The sequence below is a fragment of the Mauremys mutica genome, chromosome 1, assembly GCF_020497125.1.
Source record: "Mauremys mutica isolate MM-2020 ecotype Southern chromosome 1, ASM2049712v1, whole genome shotgun sequence".
NCBI classification, from domain to species: domain Eukaryota; kingdom Metazoa; phylum Chordata; order Testudines; family Geoemydidae; genus Mauremys; species Mauremys mutica.
Genome location: NC_059072.1, coordinates 245,553,954 through 245,565,494, shown reverse-complemented (window position 1 = coordinate 245,565,494; position 11,541 = coordinate 245,553,954). Strand labels below are relative to the sequence as shown.

Here is an 11,541-nt window from a genome sequence, read left to right as displayed (position 1 = left end):
TAACTTTTGCAGGGGCCTTATGAAGACCTGCAGAATCAATGATGTGTCCCAAATATTCAACAGAGGGCTTGAAGAATTCACACTTGTCTTTGCGAACTCGTAGGCCATACTCTTCCAGTCTTTGTAGGGTAGCCTCTAAATTCTTTAAGTGATCCTCTTCATTTCTTCCAGTGACCAGGATATCATCCAGATAGCACTGAACTCCTGACAAGCCACACAAGATCTGGTCCATAGCCCTCTGGAACAGGGCGGGAGCAGATGTTATTCCGAAGGGTAGGCGGCAGTATCGATAAAGCCCCTTATGAGTCACAATAGTCAACAGCTCTTGGGACTTTTCATCGATGTGCATCTGTAAATATGCTTGACTCAGATCAATCTTACTGAACTTTTGTCCCCCAGCCAGGCCTGCGAAGAGGTCATCGATGCGGGGAAGCGGGTATTGCTCTGCACACAACACTGGGTTGACAGTGACTTTAAAATCACCGCAAATCCGGAGAGAGCCATCTTTCTTCACTATTGGAACGATAGGAGTGGCCCATGAGCTATGGGTAACTGGTATTAGGACTCCATTGGTGACCAGGCGCTCCAGGTCTGCTTCAACTTTTGGCCTGATGGCATATGGCACAGTTCGGGCTTTCAGATATTTTGGTGGACTGTCAGGTTTAATGTTCAATGTCACAGTGGTTCCCTTCATACTTCCCAAATCATCTCCAAAAACAGCAGCATGTTTCCTTAGTATAGGGGTTAGACTGGTTTCTTCTTCAGTCATCCGGTGCACTTCTGCCCAGTTCAGTTGAATCTTCCCAAGCCAAGACCTACCCATTAAGGCTGGGTAGTTACCTCTCACCACAAACAGTGGCAATTTAGCCACCTGTCCATTGAACTCCACCTTAACATCAGTAGTGCCCAGCATAGGCACAGCTTCTCCCGTATACGTCTTCAGAACAGTTTTTGTTGCCTTAAGTGGAAGATGCTGTAGCTTTTCTTTATACACAGTCTCGGAGATCAGTGAGACGGCTGCACCGGTGTCCAGTTCCATGCGTATACGTTTGCCATCCAATAACGGGGTTACCCAGTATTCATGTGAGCCCACTGCCAAAGACAAAACATGCAGTGGCACTTTCTCTTGCGCTGAGGTGTCACCTTGATCATCCTGGGTCTGCTCTAGGGTATGCAAGTTTCCTCTTTTTGTCGGCCAGACCACAGGCCTCCTTTTCTTTTGTTTACAGGCACACTCAATGTGTCCCTTTTTGCCACAGTGTCGACACACCAGGTCCTTACACCAGCATTCCGATGCCTGGTGACCCAGCTTACCACAGCGGTAACATTCTTGACTCTGCACCGTTTTGTGGGTCAGTTCTTGTGACACTTTTTGCACCCTAGGGGATGCACCGATGTATTGCGCCTCCCTTGTAGCCAGTTCCATGGAGACAGCACTATCAACAGCCTTCTGTAAGGTAAGCTGAGCCTCTGTCAGTAGGCGCTTCCGTATAGCTTCACTGTACAGGCCACACACTAACCTGTCACGCAGGGCATCATTTAACATCTCTTTATATTCACAGTGTTCTGCTAGCTTTTTTAAAATGGCTACAAATTGTACAACTGTTTCATCTTCCTTTTGGTCTCTTTTGTGGAACCTATATCTTTCAGCAATTACCAGTGGTTTTGGGGAGAAATGGGACCCCAGGATTTCCACAATGTCACTGTAAGATTTAGTCGCTGGCTTAACAGGGTGTAGTAAGCTGCGTAGCAGGGAGTAGGTTTTAGCCCCTACAACACTTAAGAGTATTGGCACCTTCTTCGCTTCTGTAATGTCATTTGCAATACCAAAAAGCTCAAAACGCTCAGTATACACATGCCACTGCTCTATATTCTCATCAAAAGGTTCCAGTGGCCTGGTCAGAGTAGCCATGATTTTAGTTTCACTTTCACAGTCAGTGCAAACAAGCAGTATTTTTATTTGTTTGTTTTGTACCTTGACTTCTACTTCCTTCTGTTACTGGAGCAGCACCAGGATCCCATCCATCGTCGCCACTTGTTATATCCTTGGGGGCAGCCGGTTTAGGAAGAAATCACTTGAGGCCAGACAGCAGACAGCTAACAAAACCACCATTTTATTTACAGACTCAGAGAACTCACCCAGCCGGCTGAAGCTGGCTGAGCTATCCCCTAATAATCTAACTCAGTTACCATAGGAACCAAAAACCATGACAACCAAATACACAACATCTTCTGCTCGCCTTGTCGCCTCCTCAATAACTGCCGGTGTGCAGGGCCAGACTTAGCAGAGATGCTTTGCTATGGTGGCCTTGGCCTGCTGGCCTGCCTCACTGACCTTACTGCAGTCGGTGGCTATCTCCTGGCAATGTCCGGGAGTCGTCAGCCACAGCAAGCCAACCCTCAGCTATGGGCTGGGGCTCTTCAATCAGAACTAAGGGACAAACCCTTCAACCAAACCTCCGGCTTTCCAGACAGTGCTTCGCGATTGAGGAAGCAATGAGCGTGTTGGCTCTGTGGAGCGCGAGTACCCTGGGCCAGCACTAAGCTGCCCACCTGCGGGATGCAGTGGCACATCAGCCACTGGCCTCTTGACCTACCCGCAGATTCCCGTCTCTGGTGCACTCAGGCATGGAAACACAATCGTGCAACCAGTGGGTTGTGGTCATAGTCAGTAAAAATAAAAAGGGCAAAAATAAACAAAATGGGAGTCCTGCCGCGGTCGCCAGAACTGTTGACTGGTTTTAGGATGTCCAGAGACCAGCGGAGAGATTTGTCTCTGTATCTGCATCTATCATTGGGGTTTAAGATCACCCAAAATAAAAACCAACAAGGGAGTGCAGGAGTAAAACACAGGTATGTTTATTAGAAACAAGGTAAGTAAATGGGCTATGCTATAAAGAACTCCCAACACAAGTAAGCAAGGTAAATAGGTAAAGGTGGCACTATAACTATACTGACTGTGACCAAAAAAGGTTTACTCTCTTCCCAAGATGGGTCCCAGGTAAGGGGTATGGAGGACTTAAAAGGTCTCTACCATTTCTTGCAGCTTGTGTCTGGAGCCTCCTGACCTCACAATGCCGATCGGGTCTGGAACCGACCAGGTGACTCAGCAGGGTGAGGAGCGTGGACCTCAGACAACAGGTAGGTGGTAACTCTGACTGATGCTGGTGATTCTTCTTTTTCCTCCCCTGCGTTGTCATGGGTGCAAGTAAGATCCAGATGAGAGGGTAGCAGTTAGCAGCTCACCCTTGCGTGCAAGTGTGTTAAACCCTCCCGCGACCCTAAGATGTGGTGCTCTGGTTTATGCACCTGAGTAGAACACACTGCTGTGATCCCACTCTGCCACTCAGACTGGCAGCAGCTTCCCTCTGATGTGCTAACCCTTATAATCCCTGCTGTTACTGGGCAGATCACATGTTACATGGTTGCTGGGTTTCCCGCCTTTTGATAGAAAAGGGCAGGAAACTATACCTGAGGAGGGGGAAGAAAGGCAGCCAAGAAGGATTCCTAGTTGTTGTTGTCAGGAATTCAAGATGGCATGTGGGTATTAACACCAAAACAGAAATACATTCTCCCCCTACACTTTGACTTGTGTAATTCCATTGACTTCAATGGAATGACTGCTAATTTACACCAATGTCAGTGAAAGGAGAATCATCGCTAGTGTGGGGTTTTTTTTTTAATGACTCATTAGGAGTTTCATAAACAATGAGTCTAGTTCTGCAAAATTCTCTGGAACTGCACTTTCTGTATTCTTTGAGGTATTAGAGAAAAGATGAACTATGAATAAGAGACATGCCAAATTGCAACATGAAGTTGGTTAACATCTACATTTAGAAGCTTCTTGGAAGAACTAATTTCCCTATTAGCATAAGCTTGTTTTTAAATTAAAATCAAATTATGGCTGAGCATTATTTTCAGCTTGTATGTTAAATTTGTGAGTAAATGTTTGTGTTTATTGATATGTTAGTGGACTGACTGTGCCGGAAATCCCAATTCTTTATTCTCATATGATTTCTCTTTGCCTGAACCCATCAAGGACTTCATCTTGAACAACAGGTCCATCTATTTCTATTTTGGGTTTTGGACCTAAATCTCTCTGAGCCATAGAGACACTAAATAAAATTCAGGGTTTCCAGATTTCAGATTTATGTTGGAGCAGAGACACTATTAAAAATTTCTTCTTTTCTGCAAGATCATATAACAAAAGACTGTATTGTAATGCATGCACCCAAGGGCCAGGATAAAGGTTGTGCAGACAATGCATTTTCTGACTTTTGATCACATCACTCTGCAACCTTTTTTTCGCTATTTACATGGAATTTTGTATGGAGTTATTTATTTGTTAAATACTGGCAATATGAGAGGCACTGCAAAAGAAACACATGAAGACATGATTGCTGCTCCTACTCGATTAAAATCTAAAAGCAGCTTATAATACTGAAAACCAATAACTGTCTCTTGCAAACAAGCTTATTCATCAAAACATGTATTTGTTTTTGGTTTTATGTCTATAAAGATGGACTGAGATGTGTTATTTATATGCTCTGAAAATATACCAATAAACCATAACAAACATTTTGTACTTTTATTAGAAGTTACAGTAGTATGATAGAGTATCAAGGCCTCAATGGAGATAGGGATTTCATAGTCCTGGGCACTGTATGAACACATAGTGAAAAACGATCCCTGCCCTGAAAAGTTTACAGTTTAAACAGACAACGGGTTTGGGTGGGAAGGAACAGAAGCACAGAGGGGTGAAGTTACTTGCCCAAGGTTACACAAGCAGGAAGCAGGTCAGTGACAGAAGTGGGAATAGATTCTGGTTATCAGCTAGTTTCTGACTGGCTGAACCACATGAAAAGTTTGTTCTCTGAACCAGTTAAATGCAGCTGTCAGTCTGCTTGGGCTGCCGTTTTTCAGCTAAGCAAAACTCAAAATAAGCCTCAGTCCTGCCTCTCCGCCAAATCACATGTAAAGCTAGCTCCTCTTTTTCTCCCCACTCTTACCCATTTTACCATTCTTGTTCCATTGCTCTTGCTCTCTAGGAAAGGCAGTATGAAAGCAGCACAAACAAGGATCCACACTGCTGAAAGAATTAGAAGAAAGTACAGGGTCCTGGCAAAGGGAGCTCCAAACTTGATTAATAGTGACAACCTTATGGCTCCATTAGATAATATGAATGTAAACCAGTCATTTGGTGTAACAGAAAGTCACTAATCTACAGTAAAATCACCATAGGTCTGATTTTTCTTGTAACACTTTGACTTCGGTTTCACATTTACTTTTGATAAATGCCTTTGCAGATGCCTTGCAGCAGGAGATCTTTATTATGCTGAGATACCATTGATTGCCACTGTCTCTTTAATGTTGGTATAGAATAGACTGACTGCCCTTGGTCTTCTTTCACCAGGCTAAAGTGGAACACTAAGGGTTTAAACTTATTAATTTTATAGAGATTTCTCTTGAAGCGCTGCTTTTAAAAATGAACCTGTTTTATTGGAAAGAGTTATTTTATTTCAATTACATTTTCAAATTAAAACAGTGTAGACCTATGAACTATATTTCAAAACTTCAGTTGCTTATAAGAGTTGAATACATAGGACAATCACGAAGAAATACAAGATTTGTTGAGGAATTACAGGTATGAGACACTGTTCAGTTTCCAAGGTGCACTGCCACTCTTACTAGAAACAATTACTATTATGAAGCTTCTATCAAAGAGCCCAAATTTCTTTTATTGAAGACCCAGATGCACAATTGTCCCTAGCTGTGCAATTTTCTACTTTTCAAATGGTAAAATATGCCTATAGATACTTGCTTACTGTTGGATTGGGGCAAGTTGATGGTTGGTGTCCTTACTCTATTTTGCCTTTCTTCTCATGCAACTAACACAAGGGGGAAAAGTTGGATGTTGTGAAAAGCTCTATTTTTAGTTACTCTATTTGATGATGGAAGTTAATAGCTAAAGAGATAATGTCAAAGTGTAGCTATACTGGCATAGCTATACCAGCAAACCCTCCTAATGTAAATTTGGCCTTACTGAATGAAGAGAAAGTATCCTTATGAAACAATTGCCATGTAAAATGGCTTTTAAATACAGTTTATACTGGTTTTCTGAGTGAAATAAGCTACACTGGAAAAATCACTTTTATGTGCGTATACCTGCATCTACACTAAAGCTTTTGCCAGTATAGAAATGTTGTAAAGAAAATCACACCCCTAACTGACATTACTAAACTGGCTAAAGTTTCTAGCACTGACCTGGCCTAAGCTGGACAGAGGACAAGAGACTATTACACAAAAGAGTTACCGTGTGACACTTGGAGAGGAAAAAGGATTGGATATTGTTAACTAGAACCAAATGGCAGGCATACCTTCATAAGTCTGGAGGGTTGCTATCTATGCTAATTTTGATTATGCTGTTTGATTTTGATGGTAGCATACAAGCATGCTTTCATGGTCTGCAAATCTTTTGGGACAGGTGCAATGAAACAATGGTAGGATGATATCTGATAGAGTTAAAGGATAAAAAATATGACAGTCATACATACTGAATAAATTACAATGGACCTTATTCTGCTTGATGTAAAACACAGTATTTTGATACTGGAGAGGAACAGAGATAGCTGTCAACTTTGCTTAGTTAATTTTCATTACTTCAAAGCTGTAACTACATTTCAGGGTTTTGGGTAACAGTATGTATGTGTAACAGGTTGGCAGTGTTTGTCTGAAACATATCACACTGGTAGCAAGTTTGATTCTACTGGGAAAGGGTTAAGTGGATTGTACTGTCTCCTGCATATAAGGAAGGTGGAAGTGGCTCTTTGAGTATAAAGGATCTTGGGTGTAGGGTGAGGACTTCTGAGGAATCTTAGCAGCCACCAAATGCAATTGAGGTTTGTGCTCATCTGGGTATTACCTTACTATTGGAGTGTGTTTGTAAAGTATCTGAAGGTAGAGCTGCTGCCAGCAGCAGTGCAGAAGTAAGGGTGGCATGGTACAGTATTGCCACCTTTACTTCTGCACTGCTGCTGGTGGGATGCCTGGCCAATAGCCACCATTCGCCATCTCTGAAGGCAGCACCGAAGTAAGGATGGCAATACTGCGAGCCCATAAAATAACCTTGTGACCCCCCTGCAACTCCCTCTTAGGTCAGGACTCCCAATTTGAGAAACAGTGGTCTCCCCCCGTGAAATCTGTATAGTATAGGGCAAAAGCATACAAAAGACCAGATTTCATGGGGGGAGCCCAGATTTCACGGTCTGTGATGCGTTTTTCATGGCCGTGAATTTGGTAGGACCCTACTTATACCAGTACAGTTGGGGGCAAGATGACAACTTTCACATGGTACTGCAGTTATGTGTTATGGACTAGTACAACAGAAGGTTCCCAGACATCGATTTGTTGATCTTCTGGTATTAGTAATGTGAAGCCATACTGTACATAACCGATATCTTCATGTTATGTATAGATTATTCCCCTTCCTATCTAGGAATAAACTGTAGTGGTATAACTACTTTTATATTAGTGTAAGGGTACTCACATTAGGTGTGTTATAGCACTAACTATAGTGATACAATTAGAGTGATACAACTTTTGAGGGACCTGGTATAAAGTGACAGAGCTTTTATGTGCAGACAGGGCCTTAGCCTGCTCTTCCCTGGCTCTTAGCCTATGCTTGACTTCAAAAAGCCCTCTCTAATAATAGGAATAATACAGGGACTATATGGCCTATATACTTATGGTTACCATAGGTCTAGATTTTCCTAGTCATAGCCTCTTTTATTTGTCCAGGTGGATTTTTTAAACAACAGGAAACATCCAGAGTTTTTGCAGAGCAGACAAGGTGCAACTCAGAAAGAGCCCCATTGGTGCACTTCCCCATGGGTCCCTCCCCTGCATTCGCAGCTGATTGGTCCATTCCCCTGCAAGCCATAGCTGCTGGATCCTACCCACCCACACCCCAGTTCTTTGCACTGGGGAGTGGCAGTCCCACATGATGACTGTCGCTGCAACCTAGGCTTGCCGCAGCCACTCTACCACCATGATAGAGACAAACGCTGCCCCCCACATCCAGTGAGTACCCCTACAGCAAGTCCCCCCTCCAAAACTCCCCACTTCTCACTCCTCCCCCCCCCAGCAGTGTCCTCTTTTGGGGAAACTGAAAGGCAGTGACCCTATATACTAGTGCGAAGCAACAGCGTTGTTCTTTAGCTCAAGTGAGGAAGGGCCTGTTTTTGGAATCTGAAAAACCCCAGCTCTGTAGAGACAGCACTCTTTCCCCCACGCCCCCTTTTCTGTAAAGCCATCTTGGGACCCGCAACATCTGATTGCAGGAGCAGACAGGACCCCAGTTAGCCTATGAGAGACACCCTCAGGGAGCTCCAGGCATCTATGCGAGCACTACAACAGAGCGAGCTTTGCCACACCTGGCCCCAGCAGACCGAGACACGCCCTGAGGCTCTCACAAGCGGAGCGAGCCCCCTGTGCCCACCGGAACTGGATGGCAGCTGTGTCCTTTCAGAGGCGGCGCATGTAGCGCACACCAGCAAACACTGGCGCGAGCCACCTGCAGGCTAGTCCCACCCCAGGCACTGCACCACACCAGCTCAGGCGCGCGAGATTTATTTATAGCTCCAGAAGCGAGATTGACAGGAGGCTGAGCCAATGAGAGGGCGCCTCTCGGCAAGTTGGCGGTTGGCCTGCCGCGGAGGACCATTTGGCCAATGGGGAGCCCGGCGAGCTGCAGCGGGCGGATGGAGCGGCCGCCGCTCTATGGGGTGGGTGGAGGCGGTGCGGGCTGAGGAGCTCGCGGCTCGTTAGGAGCCGCCTCAGCCCCTGCCGGCGAGGAAGCGCGAGCGGCGGCGGCTCCTCACCCCCCCGCGCGGGAGCCCGGACCCAGGTGAGCGCGGCGGACGGGACACGCCCCCTCCTCAGCCCGGGGCCTCGCGGAGGGCAGGTGGGGGCCCCGCTGCGGGGGCTCCGGGCTGGTTCCTCTGGGCAGAGCCGCCGGCGAACCCTGCCCGACCCGGACCGTTACCTCGGGGGCCTGGACCCCCGCCCTGGCTGTGCCGCGAGCGCGGCGCGTGGGCTGTGCCCTGGCGGCGGGGCGCCCATCACTTCCCCCCGCCGCCCGCGGAGCGGGGACCGTATCTCCGGAAGCTCCTCCCCGCGGGGGCTGCCCCCTCCCCGCGGAACGAGGCGACGGTTATTTCTCGCCGCTGCCGAAGCAGCCCAGTCGGCGCCCGCGCAGCCCGGGACGCGTGGGGGCGATTGGCAGGTCCGCGAGCTCCGCTTCCCCCCGGGCGTTGCGGGATCCCGGGGCAAAGGGGTGTAGCTGTAAAGAAAATCAAGGGGGTGATGGTAAGAGAGAAACGACACCAGTAAACGGATGCGAGCGAGACCGTTCAGGGGAGCAGGGGTCATAATCCAGCCTCAGTTTGTCTTGTGTTCTAGGAATTACACAGGGTGTTTCGCCCTGCCAAGCCTGTGTGCTGGACAGCCCCAGGCACAACAGGGTGGTCTGGCCTTGACTCTCTGATTATCTCTGAATTGCTTTCCATTTTTGCTGAAGTTGTTACGATGGTTACATTATTTATCAGTCTTGAGCACCCAGCTAATGCTCAGTGGTTATAATATTTATATTATTGAGCGTGATATACATGAGACTTTCTTCAAAGTGACTTACAGATTTTACCTCTAACCCTCACAGCCATCCTGTGAAGTAGATGCACTGCTCGAACCCTCATTTTGACAGAGGAGGAGGAAACTGTAGTAGAGAGGTTCCTGCTTGTAGTCAGTGTCAAATGAGATTAGAATGAATTCGGTTTTGGTTCCCGGTCCTGTGTTTACACTCATTCTCCTAACCTTAAATACAGGAAAATGCTCTAATGAAAGGAAGGGTTTAAAAAAGGCTGTAGTGAGAATATGTCCATTTATTTTTCTCTTTATAATTTTTCTTTTTGTATATTAAACAAAACAGCCTTTTAAAGGTGTGTGTTTTTTTTGGCTATTGTGAATTCTGTTTTATAGGCACTTGTGCTCCAATGCATGTTAAGGTTTCCTCAGAACCACAAGGTTCTTTAGGTCCTGATCCTACAGAGACCTATGTATATGCATAGCTGGACTGCAGGATTGGGTCATTAACACATATCAGGTTTTGGCACACATTTGAAACTACTTAATGTCTATTGACCAAAGGTGTCGGAAAGTATGTAGACATTAGCCAATTATTTGATTCAGTAAGATAGGGATGAGAGATGTTGGGGGTTCTCAACCGCCATTGCCTTAAACATCTTGCGAAGTCAGGCCTTTAGTCACATCGTCCATAGTGGGGAAGCCTAGGCCATCTCTATACTGGAGAAGTTTCACAAGTTTAACTAAATACATCTAGATAAATTGGTAGAAACCATATAATATAAATATATTTCAACTGATTGACCCCTCATTTAGATCAGTTTTGTTTGCTAAATTACTTTAGTAATTTAAGCAATTATTGTAAACTAAATTGATAGCTGAGGGTTAAATGGTTTAAGTACATCAACATTGGGGCATGCACTGGGTTAACAAGATCAATTTAAAATTTTAGTTAAATTGGTGCAACCTTTCTAGTATTGATAAGGTCTTAGAATGTGCAGTCTCTGATGCAGTGTAGTACAGTAACGCCTTGTTTAACATTTGTAGGCATATTCCTGAAAAATGCTTCTTTAAGCGAAACAATGTTAAGCGAATCCAATTTCCCCATAAGAATTAATGTAAATGGGAGGGTTAGGTTCCAGGGGAATTTTTTTCACCAGACAAAAGACTATATATATATATATATATATATGTGTTTTAAACAATACTGTACACAGCGATGATTGTGAAGCTTGGTTGAGGTGGTGGAGTCAGATATTTCCTAGGGAATGTCTTACTGCTAAATGATCAAATAGCACTCGGCTGAGCCCTCAAGGGTTAACACATTGTTAATGTAGCCTGACACTCTACAAGGCAGCACAAATAGAGGGAGGAGACACAGCATGGCAGTGGCTGCAAACCTTGGAAATTGAAGGGGTGATGAATCTAGGGTGACCAGATGTCCCAATTTTATAGGGACAGCCCTGATATTTGGGGCTTTTTCTTATATAGATGTCTATTACCCCCCACCCCAATTTTTCACACTTGCTGTCTGGTCACCCTAGATGAACCCATGCTATCCCATTGGAGGGCACCACTCCCTCCACTTTCCAAAGTGCTGGGTGGTGGTTGTGGTGCGTGTGTGTGTGAGAGAGAGAGATGCGCATTGCCCCTTTAGGTACGCTGACCCCACTCTAAGTACATTGCCTTTTTACGTAGATCAGCAAGTTGAGGCAGCAGCTGCTGCTAGCAAGCTCCCTCTGTCCTAAGCCCTGTTGTGTCCCTCCCCCTGCTCTGTGGAGATGGGGTACAGGAGTGGGGGGAGGAGGACACCCTGACATTAGCACTCCTCTTTCCACCCCTGCCGTGCATGGCAAGCGGGAGGCTCCTGGGAGCAGCTCCAAGGCAGAGGGCGGGAGCAGC

At 45.7% G+C, this 11,541-nt stretch overlaps 1 protein-coding gene across 5 annotated transcripts in view; it reads left to right on the top strand.

Annotated features, from left to right (window-relative positions):
• Positions 1–3,065: 3,065 nt before the first annotated feature.
• Positions 3,066–11,541, top strand: part of MGAT4A (alpha-1,3-mannosyl-glycoprotein 4-beta-N-acetylglucosaminyltransferase A) — a 133,937-nt gene continuing 125,461 nt past the window's right edge. For 2 of the 5 annotated variants that reach the window (XM_045005524.1, XM_045005487.1), the window contains exon 1: positions 8,759–8,905. The gene's annotated coding sequence lies outside the window, so the exon portion shown is untranslated. Of the gene's footprint in view, positions 3,142–8,758; positions 8,906–9,144; positions 9,367–11,541 lie in introns of those variants that run through there. The other 3 variants (XM_045005496.1, XM_045005514.1, XM_045005504.1) reach the window with 3 other exon arrangements.